This window comes from Ambystoma mexicanum, chromosome 11 (assembly GCF_040938575.1).
Source record: "Ambystoma mexicanum isolate Mex_15411 chromosome 11, UKY_AmexF1_1, whole genome shotgun sequence".
NCBI lineage: Eukaryota > Metazoa > Chordata > Amphibia > Caudata > Ambystomatidae > Ambystoma > Ambystoma mexicanum.
This window is the reverse complement of record NC_090934.1, coordinates 439856430-439869948: the sequence shown is the minus strand read 5'-3', so window position 1 is coordinate 439869948 and position 13519 is coordinate 439856430.

Below are 13519 nucleotides of genomic sequence, written 5' to 3'. Positions count from 1 at the left end.
AGATGTGGATGTCCTGTTGCTGTCATCCCTGCCCCTGGCCTTTTTGGTTGGTGTTGTGGCCTGTGCAGCTGTGTCCTCGGCATCGCTGTAGGAATCTGAGCCTGTGGATGACCGAGAGAGGGACGGCATCAGTGATGGTTGTACATGCATAATGCATACATTGGTATTAGTGCAGTTGTGACATACAGGTTTCTTGCTATATGGGGGGGTTATTCAGGCATACACCTGGTTCACCCATGTGTAAGGTGGTGTATGCTGTGTGAAATGCCTTTGTGTTGTGGACTGCGTGCAGTGTGACACATGCCGTTCCAATGATTGGGTGGTGTTTCTCAGGTATGACATTGGCATGGTGGATGCATGTTGATGTGACGGTGCTGGGGACAGCATCTACGATGCCCACGGGCTGCTGTGTGCTCAACAAATGTGAATAAATAAATAAATAAATAAATAAATAAATAAGCAGAGATGTGTCCATGTGTGTGTGATGGCCCATGCATTGGCTTATGTCACTGTCACATTTGTGGCCCATCATCATGCTTTGCATTCCAGTGGTTTGTGTGGACACTCACCTCCATCTGCCGATGATGGGACTCCGCGCTCCATGTCTCCCACTCCCTCTCTCGCCTCCATGACAATCGTGGTGGCACAGGTTTCCTCCCATCCGGTGAGCTTTATGGGGAGTTGGACCCGCTGCCTGTAGCCAGACCCTGGCTCTGATGTGCCAATAAGATATTGCGCACACGGAGGCGAAGGTCATCCCACCTTTTTTTGACATCCTTGATGGTGCAGGGGGCGGTGCCGACTGCACTGACCTTTTGGGCCACTTTCTCCCATATTTCTTTTTTTTTAGCTGGGCAGGTCGCCTGAGGTCTGAGGCAAAGACCACATCTCCATTCTCGGACAGAGGGTCTGTCAGCATCTTTAACTCGTACTCTGAGAAGCGCACCTTTCACTGGCGGGATGCACCTTTTTTATGGCCTTAAGCATAGTGCTGGAGATGTAGCTGAAGATGTAGCTGGTGGTGGGTGGATCCAGGTCCTGTTTCTCGAGGATTTCAATGGATTGTGTTTTTCAAGATGGCCACTGTTGCATTTCCCATTCCAGCATAATGACTTTACTCCGGTTCCAGTATTTTTTCCGGTGCCTGTTATTTAGGGGTGGACGAAGGCGTAGGAAGTGTCAGTGCTTTGCATGATGCTGCTAATGGGGGTTTTAGGGTTATTTACGGCATGCCGGTACAGACGATACCGGCATGCCGCTATGCGCGTGCACGCATTCTCGTAATCGGCCACTGTTAGTGGCGTCAGTGCTACCCGGACACAGTATTGCCTCCATGCCAGTAAGGTTTGGTTTTTACCGCAAATCTCATAATGAGGCCCAATGACATTTGGTGCAATGTGATGCAACAAGCCATGCACAATAAATTACATAGTATTAAGGGAACATTATGGAAAAAAGTAACAAAAATAAAACACAATGAGCACAAGTCCCCAGAGTGGGCCTACAATTGATCCCCTTTTATTCCGGTCTTTAATTTCATACCTATTATGGAAGAAGAATTAGAAACCATTATTAAACAACTCAAGGCCACTAAATGTAAAGATGACATTCATAATACTATGATAATCAAAACCTTTTCTCCCACACTAATTACTACAATTTGTGAATGTATTAATGCTTCAATAACATCAGGCACAGTACCTCAAGACCTCAAGAAAGCCTGGGTTATGCCTATCCTAAAGAAGCCAGGCCTATCAGTTGACCTTCCTAATAACTGTAGGCCTATTACAAATACTGCCTTTCTACTAAAGATCCTCGATCATGTGGCTTACATACAAATCTCAGATCACCTAAACAAGTGTTCTATAGTAAATGATCACCAGTGTGGGTTCCGGGTTGGTTTTGGTACTGGGACTGCCCTCTTAGAGCTCAAATCTAAGCTACTGGCCCGTATGGATCGGAACGAAGCATCTCTTCTTATGTTGCTTGATCTTTCTGCGGCATTCGAACTGGTGGACCACTCGATCATGTCCACCAGGTTGTATGAGGTCACACATTTTTCCCCCCTAGCATCCAACTGGTCTCTTCATTCCTCGGTAACCGCGACAGTAAGGTGTTTTGTGGTTATGGATGAGTCAGAGCCCATTACCATTTCCTGTGGGGTGCCACAGGGGGCTTGCACCTCTCCTTGTTTCTATAATATTTTCACAGCTCCTTTATTTGCCATGCTAGACCATGAGAATGTAATATTCACCAATTACGCTGTGACACGCAATGTGTCATCCCGTTATCTGACTCACACGATTTGGATGAACTTGCTATCAAAAAAGTCGTCACCATTATCAAGACTTGGATGGTTCAAAACAAATTGGCATTAAACAAATCTAATACCAAGCTCTTAGTTATTGGATCCTCTTATATTTTGAAAAAACTTGGTCCAAGCTATGATAGCTTTCAACTGGGAGATGAAACTATTATCCCTCTAAGAAAGTGAAAAATCTTGGTGTCACTTGTGATCAGAGACTCTCCATGAAGCAACATGTTAGCAGCTGGTCTCGTCATGTACTTATTATATAAAATTATTAGCACACTTAAGAACTTTTATATCACAAGAAAATGCTTAAACTATTGCCAGAGTAATAATAGGGTCTAAAATCGATTACTGCTCAATCCTCTTACTGGGACTGGACAAAACTGATCGTAACAAACTCCAAGTATGCCAAAATGGTGCTATTAGAGTTGTTATGAAACTCAAGCGTAGAGATCATGTTACACCTGCCAGACGCGCTCTTCATGGGCTTCCCGTGGAGGCTAGAATCCTATTTAGAACCCTGACTATAATATACAAATGTAGACAGGGTAAAATGCCGGACTATCTACAACAGCCTCTCCCTATGAGAACAAACTTAAGAACCTTGAGATCAAACAACCAGCATCTTCTAATTGCTAGAAAATGCAGAACGACAAAGGTGGCTAATTCAGCATTCTTTGCTATTGGGCCCAAAGTCTGGAATGCTCTCCCCTTTGAGATGAGAAGAATTGAATCGCAGGAGACTTTTTAAAAAAGCAGAAGACTTACCTTATTAATGAATCTGCTTGTAATTTACAAATGATATTGTAATTCTTTTAGTCTGCATTCTCGCCCTTGATTTTTATTTGTTTATCGTGATGTTTTGTCATGTAGCGCCTTCAAGCCCTTGGGTCCATAGCTGCGCTATACAAATATGGTAAAGTAAAGTAAAGTAAAAGAAGCAGCAGTTCAAAGATGCCAGTATAATACAAAGTGAAAGACGGCATGACCAGAGAGGGTTGCTAGGAGTGAACTGCCGTTGACCTTTTCAGAGGAAACAACTACGTTCATGAGACGTCTAGAATAAGAAACCTGAGACCCGGAATTAAAGCTGAAGAAAAGTGCATTGTATGTTGGAGATACCCCGGGCTTGTCTTTGTGGATAGCCAAGGTGGGGAGGAGCAATTGCTGCCATGGTACTGTCCTTGGCTCCTTCCACAAAGCAGTGCCAGTAAAGCCAGCACAGCCAGTGAGTCTGGGAGACTGATAGCAGACCGGTCTGTGTTAGAACCAAGGTGGCAAGCAGCAACATTTTATAAAGCAATATGAAGAAACAGTGTGTGAAGAGTATGTGATGAGCAATGCAAATATAATTGAGCATCTAAGGAGTGACAGTACTTTTGAAGCCAAGATAGATACCATATACAGAATGGTCCGCCACCACATAGGTTTTAATACGAACGTCTTTGTTGGGTTACCAACTGTGAGGTGGCAAATGTGAAATGTAAATTGGGAAATCGAAGTGGTGCTGCAATATGTCAAGCTACATCCTGTGCACATTCAAATGTCTTTGATAGGTAATGCGAACTGGAATTGGCCCGAGCCCAGCTGAGGGAGACTGATTGTGCAAGAGGAAGGATCTAAGCCCGCTGAGGGTGATCGGGGGTGAACCGTGCGTCACCCGAGAAAGGGTATTCTCTTAACATTGGAGAAGGGGATCTGAGCCCGGAAGATGGGGAGCCAAAGTCCCTGGTGCTGGTAATGGAACTGTGTCAACGTGCTGAAGAAGCCCGAGAGAGTGCTATGCTCGTGTGAACCACCTTGTCTCATGCTGAAAACGTGGGGAAGGGAGGCCAATGGCCAGAACATCCTGACATTTCATTTTGCGAGCGCTTGTTTCATTTCATGAACACTACCCTACACTATTTGTATTTAGCTGTAAGGATTGGAAATAGTTTGGTTTTTAGTATAGGCCGTTTCTTTACGAGACTCCTCTAGGACTAATTTATTATTATTTGATGGTCATATGTTGCGCCCATCTGTAGATTTAGGATTAGATAGGCATTCATCACATCCTTGTTAAAGTTCAACAAACACCCTTGAACTGTGGTCACTTGTATTTGTCTTACTATCTCATGCCTGCCTTACAGTATGATATGTGTATTTTGGTGTTTGTAATTGTTTGATGGTACTGTTGTAATTCTGTGTTTGGCTGTGATAGGTTACACTAATAAAGTGTGGGCCATTTTAATATTTTGGTTAGAAAATATGGTTCTCTTTTTGTGGTTTTGATTTTGGAAAGTATAAAAGCTATAATTGTATGCAGTTTTGTCCTTCTAATCGTAGAACTCTCTATGCATATACTCTTGTTTGTGTCCAGCCCATCATTTCCCTGTTTTTTTAATCTTATCCACCCTACCTAACCCTCATCTTCTAATCATAACTACTATGTGTATGTTATCATCATCCACTTTAAATTATTCTATGAGCAGTCATTTATTGTATTGACACCTTTGAAGTGTTATTGCATCACTACTCTCTTTTGTCATTTATATTCCATAATCAGATTTTATTTGTTTTAAATAATCCTTATAGCCACAGCTATAAAAAAGGGGAGTGATTGGTGTATTGAGCATCGTGCCGAGAAACAGCAACAACTGGGTTGTGTATCCCTGGCTATTCAGTACACACCTTGTGCTCAACATTGCTATCTGTGGATAAAGGTGGGGCACTGTGCAGCCACGGCTATATTCCAGCAACTAGCATGTTGTGGATGTGTGGTACCGCATTGAGAGTTTTGGGGGTTTGGGAGAGACCAGGGACAAGAATGAGGTCCATGGGGAGTGGAGGTGGGGCTGGTAGGTGTGTTAGGGACTCTTGTTTGGAGTTTGGGAGAGTTGTCTGCAATTGTTTTCACAGAAACAATGGCTAAGTACTGATAAACAGATTATGAAATAATTGTGAAACCCCTGGAAAACCTCCAATGTAATTGGAAACATTCCAATACTGAATACAGGAAAGCCTTGTTACATGCAAACAAGTTTTAAACAGTCTCTTATTTTCACGTATGCTTACTTGTCATACCAAAACAAATCATTTTTTTAATAAGTCACAATTTCCTCACTTCATATATGAAAAACTATAAAAACACGACTTCTTGCTCTTTATCTTTTGTTTCAAGCCATTAAGTCTGGAAAGTACATTTAAAAAACCTGCTGCTTATTTTTTTTTAGCTCATTGTGGAAATGCATTCTGGTATTTGTAGTCTTCCATTTAAGATGGGAAAAAGTAATGCCATAAATAAGCTATTTTTGCTTGGCATATTACCCTAAAGTATTTTATATTTGTCCACATTGTTTGTTATAATTGCTGTTTTTTTAAGTCATCCCTAGAACACGGAGCATTAATGAAAGAAAGGCAAACATAGGAGTGAAGAGGGAAAAGGAGGGCATAATGATTTACCAGGTACAAAGATGTGGGAAGAGAGTTTGCTGGCATGGATACTGGAGAGGTTCTTTTCCCTGGTTTGAGACCTCTGCAGATTTCATTAACATCTGAAGACCTGCAGATTTGCTGACTATTGCTGCCTCCGGACACCCTTGGCATAATGGCTCAGCACCAATGACATCATAAGGCAATCTGCAGTAGACTTGCTTTGCTCAGTGTCCCTTAAACCGACTTCAGGTCATTATGTCCTTGGAATCTGCTGTCACAGCAGGAGACATTCTTTAGGCATATAGCTTGCCTTATGCCTTAAAAATCTCTAGCTTCTGAATTCACACTTTTCCCTTTCCCCGCCCACCCCTTGCACTTGCGCGATCTCAATGTCACTTGGCCTAGTAAGATTATAGTCTCTGTCTTCCCTAATACCGATACTGCCCCTAAATTGCTGGAAATACTGGCACCAGACTTACCAGCGCCAGAAAAAGCATCACCGCCAGAACGGGAAATTCGCTGATGGCCATCTTTAAAACTCAATCCACAAGAATCCCTCATTTCCACTTGCCATGCAGTTCCATAAGAGGTGGCAAAAGAATTTACCGGCAGAATAAGTCTCTGATCTCTGGCTCTCCAAGCCCTATTTCACAGACGTGGAGCGGACTTCATTGGCGATGCAGTGGTCGAACACTCTGATACTCCTTTTGGCACCCTGCACAGGAGAACGTTGTGCAGAGAAAACTGCATTATTGACAGAGCTGATTACAAGGGTGAAGGCTGTGGGTATACAGCCTCATCGCAAAACACAGGCGGGAGAATGCCACCACAGGAGGATGGACAGTGGAACCCCTCTGCCTCATGCCTTGGGAGGAGATGACCATCGCCATACATCACATGGAGGGCATAGATGGAGTATACTTTCGATATAGGAATGGGTTGTGATTGGGTCTCTATAGTCAGGTGGACAACTTATGCCCACCCCTAGTGCAAGTCATCTTCATCACTTATTTGACACAGAATTCTATTGGCTCTTAAACTATGAGGACTTTCATTATGTGGTCTCTTATAATTGGTTGGCACGCTCATGCCATGTCTGGAACATTCAGCTCCTTAGCAGCACGTAAGCTCATACACAGGGCCCGGGAGGTAGACATGACTTTGCTTCCCACCAAATTAGCCCCACATCTCTCATTGCCCATGCCTTCTGCCATGCAGACTGTCTTTAAACTTGGCCTTAAAGTAGATTCTCTTCTCTTGGGAATAAAAGGGAGCATGGCTACATGCTTATCACAGTTCTGGTCTGCATGCCCAACTCCTATTTCCATCCTTGGCTCACGTGACAGGATACCGCAATTCGGTCCATTTTATAGCATTTAATTGTCTTGAAATAATAAACTTGGCACTCATAGTATTCCTTCTTTGCACCTTAACAAGGAATAATTCAGCATCTCACGGTCTCTGTTCTTCATGGCTAGATAACCAGTTCTTGACGGCTTCCGCTTTGATACCAGGCCAAACAGCTTTGCCCTTCAAGTCCACAATCTCCAGCTAATTCCTTGGTGCGACACACACAGCTCTCGGACCTTCTTTCTCTGTTGGTTGGTCCTACAGTTTGTGGCACTGATGTCCAGACACCATATAATGGCGGCTTCGCCTGCAGTGAATTCACTACATATAGCCAGCATCTAAGATTACTTGATCTACTTGCGTTGCTGCATCTGTACAGTTATTAACCGGCTTGCACTTCCTGCAGTGCTCTTCACATGTACAATCTTCTTTTCTGCATAAGGATGTTCACTCGATTCCTTATTTCATCATCAGTTTCTATAAGGTCCATCCGCCTTCTTCATCAGCCACTCTTCTTAGTGCGGCACTCTAACTTCTTGTAACTTCACCAGCTTCTCTTTCTCTTGTTTTCATATTCCTTCAGGGACCTCTTCTAAGAGTTTGTCATCTCTTCGGGGATACATCTGGTATGGCTTTCTTAATGGATACCTTGTCTCAAATACTCGTGTTATGGTCACATCTACTGGTATCAAGCATGGTGCAATTTCAGGCTTCCAACATACAGGCAGCAGGGGAGCGGGACTTCCTGCAAAGGCATCCAGCTGCTCCTCTACATAGGGGTTCATTATGCCTTTTCGTCTTTGCGTAACCTCCGCCTTTGATGGAAGTTCTGCTGTGACGTATGCTCTTTTCTTGACTCCTCCCTTTCTATGTTTCTGTCCTGAGTTCCTTTCGTAAATAGGTGTAAGTTACCTCGACATAACTTCCGACTTATTATGGGGGTAATTTGGACTTACAACTCTATTTTACTTGAGAAAACAGGCCTTCATATACATATATAATATTTGAAAAAGAGAGAGAGGGTTATAGGAGTGTTATGGTTAATTAACCATAATATAAATTCAATGAAAAAACGTTATTATTCTGTGCAAAATCTTAAATCCATATAGATTCGCAAGTTGTGTGGAAAACTACAACTCCATAACCTGTACTCCTAACATGCACTGCTCAAACACCCACAGACAATGACAGCACAACAGACATCATTGATGGTCGAGCCACATGAAAGCTAATGGGGAGGCTGCAATGTCTGGGCTGTGGATGTTGGCTGTGGCCCGGCTATCATGTTGGCAGCACTCTGATAAGCATGGCCCATACTGCAATGCATGGAGCAAACAAGAGAACAGCTGGCAGGAAGCGATACAGAGCCCAGGGGGGCATGGGCTTCAGTAACGGCTTCCCCCCTGCACTTAATAACATATCTGGGGTGGTGTGTGCTTGTGGTATCAACCAGTATTTGATTTCATTAAATAAGCAACAGAGCGTTAAAAGGTTCCCTGCAGGAAATTCCTACAAGCACGGTCATGTTTGACAAGGATGTGCTGCTGGGCAGTTCCTCCTGGCAGGAGGCATCCACAACCAAAGCCCAATGGCTCCTTTGTGAGTGTTATCAACTTCCACATTTTTATTTTCCTTAGGAGCAAAGCAACATCCCAAGTACAGTCCAGGGGCCGTACCAATTGTAAATAAGACAGATAATCTTACTGGGTTAGAATCTGCACTTTGGTTTCTTGCTCGAAAATGCATTAGATTGATCGAAACTTGTTTGCATATTGTCAGTTTGCCATTGCTCCTTATCACTGTGCACTTTCATGATGATTTATTCTTTGAAAAAAATACCATGGGTATTTTTAAAGATATTAAATTGATTTACAGGGGACTAAAATGTGAATTGCATTATTATGGTTACTTTTTGTTTGCTACATGGACTTATTTTGTTCTTCTGCCATTGTATTATTTGTGGACTTACATACATGTATTTATGTATACATAACGTGTAACATGTAGGTAACCTGCACATGTGTTTTAATGCATTTTATATCATTGTAAGACTGTCCTTTACATTGCTGCCTTCCCAAATTGTTCTGTGACCACCATTTCCATCAGGGAGTTACAATAGGAATGCTCTTGTAGAAATAGGCCCGGTCACCCAAAAAAAAGTGTCCCACCCCTCGCCTCAATAAAGTGGCCCACCCCTCGCCTCACGACCCTTGACCTCTGATGACCCCACCTCAAAGTGACATCCTGGGAAATGATGAAACACAACCTTTCACCCCTTGAAAAAACAGTAAGTGGAATCAAATAGCATTGTCCCTAAGTACACTAAATTACTGTGAACGCAAGCAGACCTCCTAGGCCAAATGATAATATGTTACTGTATAGCACTTACGCTTAAGCTAAATATGCATACATTATCACCCACCTGTGTTGGTACTCATTTATCGATCTAAGAAGGATGAAAGGTTTTTTGAAAATATAAATATGTATTTTTTCTATTTTATTTTTCTTCCAAACCGGCCCAGGCATGGGCAGAAATCGGCCCCCACTTCCCAGGGACGATTTCGGCCCACCCACGGGCCGAAAGGCAGAGGGGCCAATCCGACCCTGTCCATTGTGTGTGGGTGTAGGAAAAGTGCTGCCGATAAGTCAGATTTGTCAGATCCATTATCCAGCAAAAAATGTCTTTGGTATAGTCTGTTAGACTCCTTTATAAGGTGCAGAAGCCTGGATTTACAGTCAGGATTTTAGGATCAGGGAGACACATTGACCCGCAAGACTTCTAGAATGACTGATAAAGATCTTGTAGGTTTGCACGTGGCAGATTTAAGGCAAAGAGATTCTTGGGCAAGGCTGACACATGGCCAGGGCAGGCGGTGCATGTGTGTGGAGCTCATGGCAGAAGTAGTTACTGGCTGTCATGAATGCAACAAATGTTGAATGTTTTTTAAGTTGTTTTTTTCTCCTATTGGAACTGTGTTTTTAAGGGTATGAGTGGAAACATTCTCTTTTGCTGACATAAGGTGATTTACCCAGGTTCACTACATTTTTTCAAGCAGAAATCTGCTCTCTCCTTCCATCTCCTCATCCCTTCCAAAATTCATATGCTCTCATCTTCCATTTGCTTCTTTAATTCTTTCCAAAAGCTCCTGCACTACTTTGACTTTCCATTTGCTACTCACTTCATCTTCCATGCGCTACCCTATCCCCATAAGGAAACCTATTGCCAAAGCATGAAAAATGAAAGCTGTAACTGCAGAACCCTTAACAAACTTCTGAGAGATTAATCTCAATTAGTCACGCCCTAAGACAAACTTCTTGTACCTTTTTTTCAACATAATGCTTTAAGTGAGCTATAAAAGAAATCAGTACTGAGCAAAGGAGAAGCAGAAAAAAACAGTGTGGCAATATCAATCTACCTATCTTCCCTTTATATTTGCTCTCCCCTTACTATTCTATCCACTAGTCCTTTACCTTTCGACCCTTGTCACCTTCCATCAGGTCCCCCTGACCACCAGTCCCATTTACAACCACTCTCCTCTACCCCACATAGTCCCACCATGTCTTCTTGGCCTGACTGGGACAAATCGAGGTGCCTAGGGACCAATCCGGTGGTGACGTTGTGCGGTACAAATACCTTTAACATTAACATAATGCCACCGTCTCCCCTGCAGGGGCTGAGCAATGAGGCCCCCAGTGCTTAGTCCAATTAAGATGGTGTTTGTTCAACAATACCTTTCTGAATACTGTGGTGCTATCATGCAGGAAAGAGTGGGAGCAGGAGAAAGACAGTGATAGTTCAGAGGTTTCTGGCTTCCTGGTATTGCTCCCGGTTGGATGAGGCAGGGAGGAGGGGCTGCTGCTCCCCTGCCAACTCCTATACATCATTGTTTGGTACATACTGTTTGCATACTGTTTATAGAATTGCATTCTTCCTACTAGCAACCTTATTGTATATACTTTGAATGTAATTGGTTATGGCCTTCAGTCAGTCTGATGGATGTAAGTCTCTGAATCAATTATAATCACTGGCATTGCTTTCGTCAGACTTCCATATTGTTGGTTTCAAATCAGCCTTGGCCTCCCTGCCACTAATGTGAGCAGTCCTGGCCAAACTGCCGGACCACAAGGCATAAAAATGCTTGCATTGGCGTGTGTTCCAGTAAATGTAATTTGTCAGAAGCATCAGCCGTTTATGCACCTGCTGCAGAAATCTGTGTCCAAGCATCATCACTTGCCGCTTCTTGTTTCCTACAGTTAATCATCATATTAAGCATGATGGGAACAAGAAGCTCATTGCACAATTGTGGGCTTCTTGTTGATTGTGTAACACGAAGCGCTTCACTCACAATTCCCTTCTTGGTTTTCATTTTTAAGGTGTGTTTTGTTTGGTGGACCTGCCCACCTGCCCTGTGACGCCTATCCAGCCCTTTAAAAATCTGCGCACCCGCGAAAAGTACTGTTGACTGTTCGCTGGTGAGGCTGGGTTGATTCAATTGAAAATGTATGTTTTCATTGAAGTTTAGCAAGTTGATATGAGAAAGTAAGCGGTTGCTGTACCCTGTACTTTGAAGTTATTGGGAAGACTTAGCTTCCCGTTGTGTCTAACAGTTGTCACGTGACTTTTTGCCTGTGCCTCCCCCAGTTAGCCTTCTCCCAACAACCCTACATTAGGAGTAGCACCCGCGCTTTTGTGTGCGTGCATATGTGTTAGGGATTTCAAAAGGGTTGTTTTAGCTGCTAGAGCGTGTGAGTGGCGAGGGGTGAGGCTTTATTACAAGTGTTGACTTGTTTTGTGTACTAATTCACTGTGTAAGTGGCTAGTCTTGGTTGATCTTAGTGAAGTGTTATGAATTCCTCCACTAAGTTGAGTAAATGTTTACCTTATGAACAGGCATGCCACCAAAAGGCGCTAGAAATGATGATTTTGACACTGTAATGGTTACACCCAAACATGCTAACAGCATCCCGAGCGCTCCACGCAGGGACGTATCACGTTCCAGATTGATATCTAACATGCCGGATATTCGGAAATTCTACCAAGAATGCCCGTCTTTAAGTGTTTCAACAAAAGTGGTATCTAATGTCGGGCGGGAAGTTCAAAACCTAACTGATAAGGTGGAGGGTGAGGTAAATACTGCAATAGATTTATGCTCCCCCTCTGATTCCCTGATGATGGCCTTCTCTCAGAAGGACCTTTTGGGTGGATTTGTTGTGCTGGCAAAATCAGGGCCGGCCTTACCGCCAGCATTAAAAGAAATAACCACTGTCCAGATTCATATATCGGTAACTGCCTGCCCTCAAGATGGTTCTTAAGGGGCGATAGGAGAGACCGTCGAGATTCAGGAATTACAGAATGGATGTGGGGATATGGGACTAGAGGAGGCTAATGGGTCTCTTGATTCGAACATGAATAATCAGGATATGCAATCAGGCGAATTGGATGAAGGAGATTATCTATCGCAATCCCCAGTGATGTTTCCTGACTCACAACATGAGTCCTCAGTACTCTCAATTTCTTTTACGCATCCTACACCACGACAAGGCAGGTCTAAAGAAATGGATTAAACGAAGGTGGAGGGCAAGCCGCACCATTAGGGACAGAAATTACATTGCAGACTATGAATACTGCCCTTTTTACACTGGCCAAGCTATATGAATCTTTAGACCTTCGCCTTACAGATCAAAACTTTTTATTGAAAGAATTGGTTGAATCAAGATTGATAAATGATCAACGAGAAGTAATAAATGTGCCTCAGATACAAGGGGACAATAAAGAAAATGAAATAATACAAACTCAAATAGTAGAGGCTGTGAGAGCGATAATGCGTTCTGATGAAGAAGATCAATCCAATGAGGCAAAGGCAAAAGTTGCAAAACCGAAAAAGAATAAATGTAAAGAACAAATAAATGGTTGTGCGATGCATCAAGAAAAGGGTGAAGAAATTTCAGAGATAAGTGATCAAAAAGAACAAAATAAGAATAATATCATTGTTCCTGAGCATAAGGTGATAACATCAGATACTCCGGTTTATAACATAATTTCTGCTCAGAATCTGCAGTTACAATCTAAAAAAACTGTTCATAGGCCTAAACCATTAAATCAAAAGAAGGAAAAGAATCTGAAAATAACGAAGTTACAGAAAAGCAAAAACTCCAGGCAATTTATAAAGTTATTACCCTTGCCTGATAAACGAGTGCAGGATAAAAGTGCTGCAATTGTGAGAAAATATGCGGCCCTAGCCAAAATAAAGGGTTTATCAATGCAACATACTAAGGTATTGATAGAAAAATCGGACTCCTCCCAATCTGAAATAAAATATGCCCCGCTGGATAATTTGGTGCTAGAAATTTGCAAAAAAGACGGGGAACAGGAGGTGGTTAAAAGAACCGAGGTTAGGACTGGTGAGGCGGAACAATCTTTAGAAATCGGGCGACTTGTAATGC